Genomic DNA, 15366 nt, shown 5'->3' on the forward strand with positions numbered 1-15366 from the left:
GACAGAAGGAAGGACTAAAACAAAACCAAAACCAAAATGAAGTGGTAGTCACAGTAAACTATAAAATCAAAAGGTTTGGGAAACAACCTAAGTGCCAACAGATATGAATGTGTAAAGAAGTAATGGTATATATGTATACATACACGGAGTGGTATTCAGCCCTGAGAAAGAAGGAAATCCTGCCAATTGAGACATCAGTGAACCTCAAGGGCATTATGCTAAGTGAGATAAGTCAGCCAGAGAAAGACAAATACTGTTTGATATCAGTTACATGTCTGAAAGAGCCACACTTGCAAACACAGAGAGCAGAATGGTGGTCACCAGAAGCTCAGGGGCCGGGGGACTTGGGGAGATGCTGTTTAAGGGTACCAGCGTGGAACTAGGAGATAGATACATGAGTCCTGGAGATCTAGTGCATGGCATAGTGATGAGAGTCAACAATACTGTAGGATCAGTTTCAAAGGTGCTAACAGGCTAGCTCTTAATTGTTCCCACCACAAAAAAAATAAATAAATAAATAAATAAATAATTATGTGACATAAGAGATGTTAAAGTGGTGGTTATCATATCGCTATATATAAATAAACATACTGCACCCCTCAAACATACACAGTGTTATACATCTATGATATTTCAATAAAAAAAATATCAAAAGGTTTGGACTGGTGACTATGAAGTGAACTCACCAGTCTATAACCTCCGGCAAGTAACTGGACTTCGATAGTCTCAGCTGTGAAATGGAGACAATCTTGTCCGCGCTGCCTCAGCGAGCAGTTGTAAAGATACACGAGTATTGGCGAGCATGTCAGAGATTAGAACTCTTGTGTGTTGGTGGTGAGAATGAAAAATGGTACAGCGACTGTGGACACAGGATAGTGGTTCCTCAAAAACTGTACATAAAATTACCCTATGATCCAGCAATTCTAATTCAGAGCATATACACTAAAGAATTAAAGGCAGGGACTTGAACAAGTATTTGGACAGCCATGTTCATAGCAGCATTACTCATTGGCCAGCAGCCCAAGTGTCCATTGACAGATGAAGGGATAAAGAAAATGTGGTATATCTACAGTGGAACATTATTCCTTAAAAAGGAAGCAAAGTTGATGAAGGCTACCATATAGATGAACCATGAACCATGAAGACATTATGCTAAGGGAAATAGACTAGACACAAAAGGACCAATACTGTAGGATTCCACTATGTGAGGTTCCTAAACTAGTCAAATGCACAGAGACAGAAAGTAGACTGGTGGCAGCCAGGGGTCGGGGACAGAGGTGACTGGGGGATTACTGTTTAATGGGCATAGAGTTCAGTTTGGGTTGCACAACAATGTGAATGTGCTTAATGTCACAGAATTGCACACCTAAAAATGGTTAAAATGGTCAATTTTTTGTTATGTATATTTCACAATAATACGATTACATAAAATCATGTCAATAGAAGTATGTTGTCAACAATAAAGCCCTGACCCATATATTATTTTATTTCTTTCCTTCCTGGATGCTGTCAATCAATTAGCCAAAAAGGGGCCAACTATGTATTATTACGTGTAAGGATGACGGAGAGATTTCTGGCCATGAATTCTAGTCCTTCCTCCTAGTTCACACATACTACAGAGCCCCAATACAGCACTGCCAAAAGGAGGGGAGAGATGGTGGCTTATGTCCTTGAAGCAAACAAGATGAGCGCCATCTTCCATATGCGGCCTGCTGGGAAGAACCACATGAAATGAGGCAGTAGGTGGTGACAGTCTGGAATGAGATACACAGAACAGACCCCTCAATTCTCAGGGCTACCAGGTGGTCACAGGCAGAAAAAAAAAAAAAGAAAAAAAAAAAGAAAAGAAGAAAGAAAACACAGCCCACAAAGAGTGTATGACTGGACGTTCCTATTCGCGTAGCGAGTGCATACTGCGTGTGACGCGCAGGCCTGTGCTGAGTGCGGTCCTGACGGTGGGGCTGGTGGGGGACACTCATGACTCCAACAAATGGAAAACACAACTCCTGAAATGGAAAGTCAACGAATGGGATTAACAGAGGATTAAATACAGCAGAAAATTGATTGGCGAATTGGAAGATATGATGATAGAAACTCTTCACAGTGTAAAGTAGAGAAAAAAGACTGAAAAAAAATGAACAGAGACTCTGGGGGACAATATCAAGCTAATATATAATTAAAGTTCCAGAAAAAAAGTGCAAGAAAATATTTTTTGAAATAAATGACAGAAAAATTCCCAAATTTGATGAAAACAATAAGTTCACAGATCCAAGAAGCTTGGTGAACCCTAAGCAGGATAAACTCATAGAAAATAATACCAAGACACATAATAATAAAATTGCTGAAAAACAGTAATAAAATCTTTTTTTTTTTTTAAAGATGTTATTTATTTACTTGACAGAGACAAAGTGAGAGAGAGCAAAAGCAGGGGGAGCAGCAGAGGGAGAGGGAGAAGCAGGAAGGGAAAAATGAAGGGGGGGAAATTGGAGGGGGAAACGAACCATGAGAGACTTGGACTCTGAGAAACAAACTGAGGGTTTTAGAAGGGGAGGAGAGTGGGGGGATGGGTTAGCCCGGTGATGAGTGTTAAGGAGGGCACGTACTGAATGGAGCACTGGGTGTTATACACAAACAATGAATCATGGAACACTACATCAAAAACTAATGATGTAATGTATGGTGATTAACATAACATAATAAAATAAAATTAAAAAAACTGTCAACCTAGAATTCTATACAAGAGAAAATAATCTTTGATTTATTAACTTTTGAAAGTCCATTTGAAACAGTCTATTTATGCCTTCATATTTAGAGGGTTTTTTTGTTGTTTTTTTTTTAAGATTTTATTTATTTATTTGAGAGAGAGAGAGAGAAAAAAAAACAGCATGAGAGGGGAGAGGGTCAGAGGGAGAAGCAGGCTCCCCGCTGAGCAGGGAGCCCGATGCAGGGCTCGATCCCAGGACTCTGGGATCATGACCTGAGCTGAAGGCAGACGCTTTACCGACTGAGCCACCCAGGCGTCTCCCAAGTGTTTTTTCTGTATCACTCGATACGATCGTATGATTTTTCTTCTTTCACCTATTACTATGGTAGATTGCATTGATCTATTTTCGAATCCTGAACTAGCCTTGTATCTCTGGAATAAACTTCACTTGGTCATGATGTGTAATTCTTCTTATACAATGCTGAATTCTATTTGCTATTATTTTGTCAAGAATTCTGGAATCTGGGACGCCTGGGTGGTTCAGTCGGTTGGGTGACCGACTCATTATTTTGGCTTGGGTCATGATCTCACAGCTCGATTTCACGACCTGTGTGGGGCTCTACACTCAGCAGGGAGTCTGCTTGAGATTCTCTCTCTCCTTCGCCCCCCGAAAAAGAATTTTTGAGTCTATGCCCATGAGAGATAATGGTCTTTTTTCTTTTTTTCTTTCTTTTTTGTTTTTAACTGTCTTTAGTTTCAGTATCAGGGTAATACTAGCTTCATAGAATGAGTTGAGAAATGGCTCTCCTCTTCTACTTTCTGAAGGAGATTGTGTAGAACTGGTGTTAATTCTTTAAACATTTTTTAGAACCCTCCAAAGAAACCATCTGGACCTGGAGCCTTCTTTTTTTTGTTGCTTTTTTTTTAAAGATTTTTTTAAAAAAATTTATTTGACAGAGAGAGAGAGAGAGAGAGACAGCAAGAGAGGGAACACAAGCGGAGGGTGTGGGAGAGGGAGAAGCAGGCTTCCCGTGGAGCAGGGAGCCCAATGTGGGGCTCGATCCCAGGACCCTAGGATCATGACCTGAGCCGAAGGCAGACGCTTCACAACTGAGCCACCCAGGCGCCCCTGGAGACTTCTTTCTCAGGAGATTTTAATTCAATTTCCTCAATAGTTATGGGACTGTTCAGATTATCTCTTTACTATTTGATGAAGTGAGGTAGTTTATACTTTTTATTTTTTTAAGATTTATTTATTTGACAGAGAGAGAGAACACAAGTAGGCAGAGCAGCAGGAAGAGGGAGGCAAGCTCCCTACTGAGCAGAGAGCCTGATGTGGGACTCAACCCCAGGACCCCGAGATCATGACCTGAGCTAAAGGCAGATGCTTAACCAACTGAGCCACTCAGGCACTCCTGTAATTTATAATTCTTAAAGAATTGGTCTGGGGCACCTGGGTGGCTCAGTCAGTTAAGCGTCTGCCTTCAGCTCAGGTCATGATCCCAGGGTCCTAGGATCAAGCCCTGCATCAGGCTTCCTCCTCGCGGGTAGCCTGCCTCTCCCTCTCCTCCCTGCTTGTGCTCTGTTTATCTAACTGTCTCTCCCTCTGTCCCAAATAAATAAATAAATAAATAAATAAATAAATAAATAAATAAAATCTTTTTTAAAAAAAGAAAGAATTGGTCCATTTCACCTAAGTTGTCAAATCTGTGTGTATAGAGTTGTTTGTGGTATTCTTTTTTTTTCCCAAAGATTTTATTTATTCATTTGAGACACAGAGATACAGAGAGAGAGAGAGAGCACGAGCAGGGGGAGAGGCAGAGGGAGAGGGAGAGGCAGAGGGAGAAGGAGAAGCAGGCTCCCCGCTGAGCCAGGAGCCCGAAGTGGGGCTCGATCCCAGGACCTCGGGATCATGACCTGAGCTGAAGGCCGATGCTTAACCATCTGAGCCACCCAGGCGCCCCATGTTTGTGGTATTCTGCTATTATCTTTTTAATGTCTGCAGAGTCTGTAGTGATAGTCCCTATTTCATTACTGATCTTAGTAATGTGGTTTGTCAATATTGTTGATCTTTTCAAAGAACCAGGTTTTTGTCTCATTGATTTTTTCTATCTTTCTGTTTTCAACCTCATTGATGTCTTTTTTTTTTTTTAACTTTTTAAAGATTTTATTTATTTGACAGAGAGAGAACACAAGCAGGGGAAGCAGCAGAGGGAGAGGGAGAAGCAGGGTCTCCACTGAGCAGGGAGCCCAAAGCAGGGCTCGATCCCAGGACCCTGGGATCATGACCTGAGCCGAAGGCAGACGCTTAACTGACTGAGCCACCTCTTATTGACGTCTTTTTTTAACAATTTTTATTTTTTTAAAGATTTTATTTATTTATTTATTTGAGAGAGAGAGAGCAATCAGGGGGAGGGAGAGGGATAAGCAGGACTCTGGGATCATGACCTGAGCACAGGGCCCAACGCCTGGGGCTTTGAACTCACGACCCTGAGATTAAGAGTCATGTGTTCTACTGACTGAGCCAGCCAGGCGCCCAAGCTCATTCATTGTTTTATCTTTATTATATCCTTCCTTCTATTTGCCAAAGGGTTTTTAAAATCTCTTTCTAGTTTTGGGGTGCCTGGGTGGCTCAGTGGTTAAGCATCTGCCTTCGGCTTGGGTCGTGATCCCAGGGTTCTGAGATCAAGCCCCATATCAGGCTCCCTGCTCGGTGGGAAGCCTGCTTCTCCCTCTCTCACTCCCCCTGCTTGTGTTCCTGCTCTTGCTATCTCTCTGTCAAATAAATAAACAAAATCTTAAAAAAAAAAATCTCTTTCTAATTTCTTGAGGTGGGAGCATAGATCATTGATTTGAGACATTTCTTTTCCAATATAAACAGTAAGTGCTATAAATTTCCCTCTCCATTCTGTTTTAGCTGCATCCTACAAATTTTGATATGTTATATTTCATTTACATTCAGTTCAATTTTTTTTTTAATTTCCCTTGAGACTTCATCTTTGAGATATGTACTATTTAGAAGTGTGTTGTTTAATTTCCAAGTGTTTGGAGATTTTCCTATTATCCTTCTGTTACTGATCTCTAGTTTGATTCCATTGATTCCAGGGGTCAGAGAATATACTTTGATTTCAGTCCTTTTAAACTTGTTGATATTTGCTTTATGGCCCAAAATATAATCTATCTTGGTTCCATGGGCACTTGAAAAAGAATGTATATTCTGCTACTGTGGGCAGATTGTTCTGTAATGTTTATAATGTCCATCAGATCCTGTTGGTTGATGGTGTTTTGAGTTCTATATCCCTGCTAATTTTATGTCTTGTTTACCATTTGTTGAGAAAAGGATGTTGAAGTCTCCCAACTATAACTGTGAAGGCATCTATCAGTTTATGTTTCACATATTTTGCAACTTGTTGTTTGGTGCATATACATTTAGGATTTTTTTTTTTTTTTTTTGAGAGAGAGAAAGAGAGCTTGAGCCAGGGGAGAAGCAGGAGTGGGAGAGGGGAAAAGAATCTTTTTTTTTTTTATTTAATTTTATTATGTTGTGTTAGTCACCATACAGTATATCGTTAGTTTTTGAGGTAGTGTTCCATGATTCATTGTTTGAAGGAGAAAGAATCTTTTTTTTTTTTTAAGATTTTATTTATTTATTTGACAGAGAGAGACACACAGAGAGAGGGAACACAAGCAGGGGGAGTGGGAGAGGGAGAAGCAGGCTTCCCATGGAGCAGGGAGCCAGATGTGAGGCTCAATCCCAGGACTCTGGGATCATGACCTGAGCCGAAGGCAGACACTTAACCGACTGAGCCACCCAGGCGTCCCGAGGGAGCAAGAATCTTTTTTTTTTTTTTTAAAGATTTTATTTATTTATTTGAGACAGAGAGAATGAGAGAGAGAGAGCACATGAGGGGGGGGAGGGTCAGAGGGAGAAGCAGGCTCCCCGCCGAGCAGGGAGCCCGATGCGGGACTTGATCCAGGGACTCCAGGATCATGACCTGAGCCGAAGGCAGTCGCTTAACCAACTGAGCCACCCAGGCGCCCGGGAGCAAGAATCTTGAGCAGGCTCCACACTCAGTGCAGAGCCCGACACGGGGCTCAATCCCACAGACCTGAGATCACAATCTGAGCCAAAATCAAGAGTCAGCCACTTAACCGATTGAGCCACCCAGGCGCCCCTACATTTAGGATTCTGTCTTTTTGGTATATTGACTCTTTCATCATTATATAATACCTCTCTCTGTCCCTTGTAATTTCCTTTATTCTAAAGTCTACTTTATCACCTGGATAGCTCAGTCAGTTGAACATCTGCCTTCGGCTCAGGTCATGATCCCAGAGTCCTGGGATCAAGCCCCGCATGGGGCTGTCTGCTCTGCTCCCTCTGGCCTAGTTATGCTCACTCTCTCTCTCTCTCTGTCAAATAAATAAATAAAAAATCTTTTAAAAAAATAATAAAAATAAAGTCTACTTTATCTAATATTAACATAGTCATTCCTGCTTTCTTTTTATTAATATTTGCATATATTTCTTTCTCTATCATTTTACTTTCAATCTACAATTACTATATTTAATATTCATTATGTGATATTTAAAACATATCTCTTATAATAGCATATAGGAGCGTCTGGGTGGCTCAGTAGTTAAGTGTTTGCCTTTGGCCAAGGTCATGATCCCAGAGTCCTGGGATGGAGCCCTGCATTGGGCTCCTTGCTCAGTGGGAAGCCTGCTTCTCCCTCTCCCTCTGCCTCTACCTGCTGCTTCTCCTGCTTGTGCTCTCTCTCTCTGTCAAATAAATAAATAAAATCTTTAAAGTAAACAAACAAACAAATAAATAAATCCATTCTGCCAGTCTCGCCCAACTGGTGTATTTAGAAGATTTCCATGAATGTAACTGTTAGTATGTGTTAAGGCCTAAGTTTGCCATTTTTAAAAATTTTCTGTTTGTTCTCTCTGCTTTTCATTTTTCTTTTCCTTTTCCAGCCTTACTGTGCATTACCTGAATATTTGCAGAATTCCATTTGAATTTATCTATAGTGTTTTTTAGTGCATTTCTTTGTATAGCTTTTTAGTATTTACTCCAGCTATTTCATTATATACACATAACCTATAAAATCTCCTGGTGTTGATATTTTACCAGTTGAATAAAGTACTGAATCCTTACCTCCATTCACACTCCTTTATCCTGCCTCATTCTAGCATCTTCCTCTACAAACTTTGAGAACCACATTAGGTAATACTCAAGTTTTTGCTTCAACTGTCAAATATAATTTAGAAAACTCAAAAAAGAGAAGTCTATGTATTTACCCATATTTTTGCTCTTATAGTATTCTTTATTTCCTTTCTGATGTTATAAGATTCCACTTCTTTTGGTATTTCCTTTCTGTTTGGACAACTTTTTCTAGTCATTCTTTTAGGGTAGGTCTGCTGGAGACAAATTCTCTTAGTCTACCTCCATCTCAGAATGCCTTGATTTCTTCATTTCCTATCTTTCCAGGCTGCCCCTTTCCTGAGCCTTTAGCTTGAGGATTTCTTTTTGTCTGTCTTTTTGATGGTTCCAGGTTCCAGGTTCCAGGTTCTGGGTTCTATGCTTTCCAGATCCAGTCTGGGAAGTGTGAGGTAAAAAAACACTCAGGAACTCACCACATGTCATTCCTTGGGTCCAAATCTCCCTATCTGGTCTGCCTTCTTCTCTCCACCTTTCAGAAGCTTCTTGTTTGTTCAATATATGGTCTCCATATATATAGTATCCAGGGCTTTTCACTGTACTTAGCAGGGGAAATAGGGAAACTATGTCTACTCCAACTTCCCAGAAACAGAAGCCCAGGAAATTATTTTTTAATAGGAATATCTATAAACAGCATTAAAATATGAAATACTTCAGAATAAATCTAACAAAACATGTAAAATGCCTATACAATGAAAAGTACTAAACTCCAGTAAAAGAAATTTAAAAAGCCTAAGTAGGGGCATGTGGGTGGCTCAGTCGATTGAACATCAGACTCTTGATTTCGGCTCAGGTCGTGAACTCAGGGTCGTGGGATCAAGCCCCCATGTGGGCTCCTCACTCAGCAGGGAGTCTGCTGGAGATTCTCTCTCCCTCTTCCTCTGCTCAATTGCATTATAGATTCAATGCCATCACAGTAAAAATCCCACAGCTATTGTTTAATTGACAAGCTGATTATAACCTGTATGTGGAAATGCAAAGGATATAACAGCCAAAACAATTTTGAAAAGGAAAACTAAGTTCAAGGACTTCTACCTGATAAAGCCCCGCATGGTTACAATAATCAAAAGAGTAAGACATTGGGGCACCTGGGTGGCTCAGTCAGTTAAGCATCTGCCTTCAGCTCAGGTCATGATCCCGGGGTCCTAGGATAGCTCTGCCTGCCGCTCCCTCTGCTTGTGCTCGCTCACTCTCTCGCACTCTCTCTCTTTCTGACAAATAAATAAAATCTTTTAAAAAATAAAAATAAAAAAAGTGGGCAAAAGATTTAAACAGAAAATTCACACAATAACATATGCGAATGGTCCATAAGCAAATGAAAACTGCTTAACAGCATTAATCTGCAGAGGAATGCAAATTAAAATGACAATGAGATATATACCCACTAAAATGGCTCAGATTAAAAAGACTGTCTACACCAAGTGTTGGTGAGCATGCCAAGTGTTGTCACAACTAGAATTCTCCTCAATTTCTGTTTGGTGTGTAAAACGCCAAACTTTGAAAAACAGTTTGATGGGTTTTTTTATAAAGGTGATCATACACTTACTGTAAGACACAGAAATTCTATTCCGAGGTACTTACCCCACAGATTTGTCCATTGTATATGCACGTTCCCAGCAGCTTTACTCACAATAGCCCCAAACTAAAAATTACCTAAATGTCTGTCGCCGGGTGAACAGATATCCATACCCTGGAATACTACTCAGCAACGAAAAGAAACAACCTAATACATGCAAAACCATGGATGAATCTTAAAAACTTCATAGTGGGTGAAAAAAGCCAGATATAAAAGCTTATACTGTATGATTCCATGTGTGTGGAATTCTAGTAGGAAAAATCAGAATAGGGGTTTCCTAGGGGCAGGATAGTGGGGGTGAAGTGCGAACGATTGCCAAGGATAGGCAGGAACTCTTTGGAATGGTGGAAATGTTCTATTTCTTGTTTGTGGTGGGGGTTACTCATCGAACTATGCTTAAAATGGATGCATTTTATTGTTTATGCATCATATCAAAATAAAGTTGACGTAAAAGACATTTAATTAATTTTTCCCCTTATTTCCTTACACCTTTCCGCACAATGTGATGTTGTTGGCCCCTCCTTGCTTCTAAAACACTCTCTCTGACTTCCTTAATAACATCTCTCCTGATTTTCCTCCTCCTTCTCCAGCCACATGCCTTTAACCTTTCCCAGACAGGTTTCACAATTTTGGCCAACTTCTTAAGTCTTGTTTGTTTTTGTTTTTGTTTTTTCAGATTTCTGCATGCTCTCTCAACATGCTTTCCTGGCTGTGGCTGACCTCTTTCACTTCCAAAGTTTTATATTAATTAATAACCTCTATTTTGGGCCTAGGACTGCCCCCTAAGCCACAGGCCCACACTTCCCCCAAAGGCAAGAGAAACAGCTCCTCTTAGAATTTACTAGACACTTCCAACTCCACATGCCCAATACTGGGCTGATCACCAACTCCCTAAACACACCTTGCTGTCTCTTTATTTTTATTTTTTTAGATTTTATTTATTTATTTGACAGAGAGAGAGAATACAAGTAGGCAGAGCAGCAGGCAGAGAGAGAGGGAGAAGCAGGCTCCCTGCTGAGCAGGGAGCCCGATGCGGGGCTCAATCCCAGGACCCTGGAATCATGACCTGAGCCGAAGGCAGACGCTTAACTGACTGAGCCACCCAGGCACCCCCCTTGCTATCTCTTTAATGACCACTGACCCCTAGCTGCTCAAGTAGGAAACTGTGGAGTCTTCCTGGTTCCTCCCTTCTATTCATTCCCCATCCAGTGCAAGTCTTGGCTATTCTATCCTCTAAGTCACTCATGAACTTGGCCCTTCTGGCCACCTCCACTGGCCTGGGTCAGGCCCTCAGAGACTCTCTTTCCTAGTCTATCATAGTGGCTTCCAAACTAGCCTCCCAATCTCCAGCCTTTCTCCCTCAATGCCTCCCCCAAACCACAGCCAGATTACCTTTGTCATCCTTTTTTTTTTTTTTTTAAGATTTTATTTATTTATTTGACAGAGAGAGAGATAGCGAGAGCAGGAACACAAGCAGTGGGAGTGGGAGAGGGAGAAGCAGGCTTCCCCCCGAGGAGGGAGCCCGATGTGGGACTCGATCCCAGGACCCTGGGATCATGACCTGAGCCAAAGGCAGACGCTTAACGACTGAGCCACCCAGGCGCCCACCTTTGTCATCCTTTTAATTAAAAACTCTCTAGAGGGCGCCTGGGTGGCTCAGTTGGTTAAGCGACTGCCTTCGGCTCAGGTCATGATCCCGGAGTCCCGGGATCGAGTCCAGCATCGGGCTCCCTGCTCGGCAGGGAGTCTGCTTCTCCCTCTGACCCTCCTCCCTCTCATGTGCTCTGTCTCTCATTCTCTCTCTCTCAAATAAACAAATAAAATCTTTAAAAAAAAAAAAAAAAAACTCTCTAGAACACAAATTACCTATTGGTCAGATTCCAAATTCCAAATTAGCATGGCATTCACAATCCAGTCTTGCTTCCTTCCCCAGTATCGCCACCTTCCAACACCATCTTGTGACAACTCCAACACGCAGAGTGTCACACTATTTCTCACTAAAACATGATTTGGATGTGTTTTCTCTTCCCTGGGCTCATGAGGTTTCCTCTGTCTGGCATTCCCACTCACCCTTCAGGACCCAGCTCCATATTCCTGCTCCATGAGCATTCTCTGGCCATCCCTCCATGTTCCTAAAGAGCTCAACTTCTGCCTAGACTCTAGGATATGAGCACATATTACACTGTATTTTAACTTTCTCCATTTGAGTGTGTCTCCCACTGGACTGAGCTCCTAGAGAGTGTCATTCATCTTTGTCTGTCTGGGCCTAGAGCACAGAACACAGTGCTTGGCACAGAGTAGTTGTTCATTAAATGTTGGATGGATGGATGGATGGACGGACGGATGGATGGATGGATGATTAAATGAAGGAGAAAAAAGGAAGCTCTTGGGCCCAATGGTTTCTACTTCGTAATACTACGCATCCATATGCACACATTCACATCCATCTTCAATTCATTCCTTCTGAATATTCCTATGACTTTTTTTCTTCCTGTTATATTTTATGAACAACTGAAAATGCTTGTACGAGCATCACGAAGTGTTGGCCTGGTCAAGCAGTTGTCATGGAAACAGGAGACTTACTGCACAAACAGTTCTAGAGACCCCTGATGCTCTTTAGATCATCGCTATTTCTTCCTCCTCGCCCAGCTGGTGAGAGTGCAGAGAACATCAACGAGGGCAGCCAAGGAGGGGGGTTCAGAACTTCGAGCCTAATTTTCCCCTGCAACTGATGAATTCCAGGAAAAGTCCTGAAGTCAGAAGGAGCAACAAAAGAAGAGGAGGAGGTGCAAGGACAAGTCTGGGTGATTTCCTTCTCAAGGGACTGAAGCAAGGCCCAACTCAAGGTTCAGTGTCCCCGTGGAGCCCACCCAACCCCATCCCCAGCATACATTCTCAGTCCCTTCTCTGCTCTCCTCAAGCTTCAGGGAGCCTAGAAGGAATCTTTCAACTCACATAGGCCCCTCCAGTCTGCTATGACCTTATCGTGGGTTGATTCATGTCCTATCTTATCTCATCTAGACAAACCTCCTGGCCAGAGGCCGCATCTTCTCTAACACTCCCCGGCACCAGGCCACCAGTCCCAACAACCATTTGAACTCGGCACCATGCACTGTGTTCTTACACATTGTTTCACTGAACTCCCTGGAGAGGACACTCTGTGATGGTGGAAATGTTGTAGCTCTGCACTGCTCAGAACAGAGCCACCAGCCACAGGGAGCCACTGAGCTCTTGAAAGGTGGCTGATGCAACAGAGAACTGAATTTTTAATTATAATTAATTAAGCTTAAATAGTCATATGTGGCCAGGGGCTGCTGCATCACATAGCCCAGCTCTAGCTCTCCCCAAAGGGAGGATGACGACCCTCATCTTGCACGTGAGTGAACTGGGGTTCTTGTGCGGTACACAGGGGAATGTTAGGGTTCTCCCAACCACTTAGGGAGGAAAACAGAAACATGAAATGGAATGTCCCCTGATGGATGAGCTTGACGATGCAAAGTCAGCACAAGAAACAGCAGGTCCCGAGGCTACATTGACATCCATGGCTGATGTTAGCACATCAGAAGAAAGAAAGGCCAGTCAACAACAGCTAGAAAAAATAAAGGATGGCCAGGGCGCCTGGGTGGCTCAGTTGGTTAAGCGACTGCCTTCGGCTCAGGTCATGATCCTGGAGTCCCGGGATCGAGTCCCGCATCAGACTCCCTGCTCAGCGGGGAGTCTGCTTCTCCCTCTGATCCTCCCCCTCTCATGCTCTCTGTCTCCCATTCTCTCTCTCAGATAAATAAATAAAAAATCTTTAAAAAAACTAAAAATAAATAAAAATAAAGGATGGCCAGATACGCCCACCCTGCTCCATCAGGAGAAGGTAGTGTTGCGGCACCTGGGGGGCTCTGTTGGTTAAGCGTCCAACTACTGATTTCGGCTCAGGTCATGATCTCAGGGTCGTGAGATCAAGCCCCATGTTAGGCTTCGCACTCAACAGGGAGTCTGCTTGGGTTTCTCTCTCCCTCAGCTTCCCTGAGCTCATGCTCTCCACCTCCCCCCAGATAAATAAATAAATAAAATCTTTTTTAAAAAAGAGAGAGATTGAGGGGCGCCTGGGTGGCTCAGTCGTTAAGCATCTGCCTTCGGCTCAGGTCATGATCCCAGGGTCCTGGGATCGAGCCCCGCATCGGGCTCCCTGCTCCGCGGGAAGCCTGCTTCTCCCTCCCCCACTCCCCCTGCTTGTGTTCCCTCTCTCGCTGTGTCTTTCTCTGTCAAATAAATAAATAAAATCTTAAAAAAAAAAAAAAAAAAAAAAGAGAGAGAGATTGAGAGAGAGAGAAGGCAGTGTCATCTCAAACGCACATCCCAGCCCTGGCAAAGGGTCAGCCCAGGCATACCCCTGAGTCTTCAGGCTCCCAGAGCTTAAGGACACTCATTGCCAACCAAGTCCCATTGCACGAGTCCCACAGTTCCCAGCAACAGCCAAATGATAATCGGGCATCCCATTTGGCCTGCCTCCCAGAAGAGCGTGCTCAATCAGTTCCCAATTTCTCCATGTAAGTCTATGAGCTAGCGTTTGCTCGTCAGCCTCCGTACCCTTGCTCATCACGTGGGGGGGCGCTGAGGATGGGAAGTGCCCTCCTGGGGCTGAGCTGGGTTTCTGAGCCTGCAGGCAGAGATCCCGGCCCAGGACTACAGCTGGCCTGCTAGCATGATGCGTGTCCCCTGGTGGGAATCTGTCTCGGCCCAGCTGGTCTTTCCCAGGTCACTCCCCAGCTTTTCCGCCAGTGTCATTTCCAGATGGAACTGCAACCGTCCATGGCCCTTAGCACAGAGCCAGGGCGTGCAGAGTGCACTCAGTGGTGGCTCAAGGCCCGCCTCTCCCAGAAAGCCGCCCTGATCGCTGGCCCACAAAGACTCCTTTCCTCTCAATTTACAGAGCCCTTGTTCCCACAGCACATCTGAGTTCCCGCTGCACACGCCACCACATTCCTGCTCACCCCGTGCCACGCTGGCCTGCCTTCTGAGCTCACCATGCTCACCCCGCATCAAGGCGTGTGTGCACGTGAGCTGGCCCAGCCTTGCCCATGACCATCGTGTGACAAGCTCCTTCTGATCATCGGCTCTCCGCTAAAGTATCACCTCCTCAGACAGGCCCCCTGACTCAGGCTGCCGTAGGCGCATGGCTGCCGTCCAGCACATTGCCCTATGTCCGTGCTCCCCAGAACCCTGTCGCTCTCATTTTTCCTGAGACTGGCTTAAGTCCTGGTTCTACTACCCACTAGCTCTGTGCTTTTGATCAAGAATACAACTTACAGCTAAAAGTTCCTGAGGAGCTGTGGCCTGCTAAACTCCCTTAATACTCCCCGAGCCCCAGGGGGGTAAGTGCTACCGTTACTCCAGCTCTACACGCGAGAAAACGGAGATGCAGGAAGATGAGAGAACTTGCCCGAAGTCAGATCAGGAATTAGTGACAGAATGACATGAATTCCTCTGTACCACAGTGCCCTCATCTGGGGCAGGAGGCTCACCTCTCAAGAGGAGTAGGAGCAGAGAAGACAGTGTCTGAGAAAAGTCCCCGTGGTGTCTCCTCTGGTGCTGGGGACCGGATGTCAGGGCTGTCTGGAAGCCGTGAGCTGGCAGCAGCCTGCCCTCGTGTCCCTCTGTGCGGGGAAGGGTTCTCATGGCTGAAGCATCACTCGACTGGCCACAGGGACCTTGCACGTGCCAGGACTGCATAAAGCACATCACTGGGGACAAGGAAGGCCCACAGCCCTTGGATTTAGTGTGGATGGTATTTGGATCTGTGCCTCTGTAGGCAAAGTTATTAAATGAACAACCAATGATCCCCCGGGGAGAAAATCAGCTCAGGAATGTGAA

The sequence above is a fragment of the Halichoerus grypus genome, chromosome 6 (assembly GCF_964656455.1).
Source record: "Halichoerus grypus chromosome 6, mHalGry1.hap1.1, whole genome shotgun sequence".
Classification (NCBI taxonomy): Eukaryota; Metazoa; Chordata; class Mammalia; order Carnivora; family Phocidae; genus Halichoerus; species Halichoerus grypus.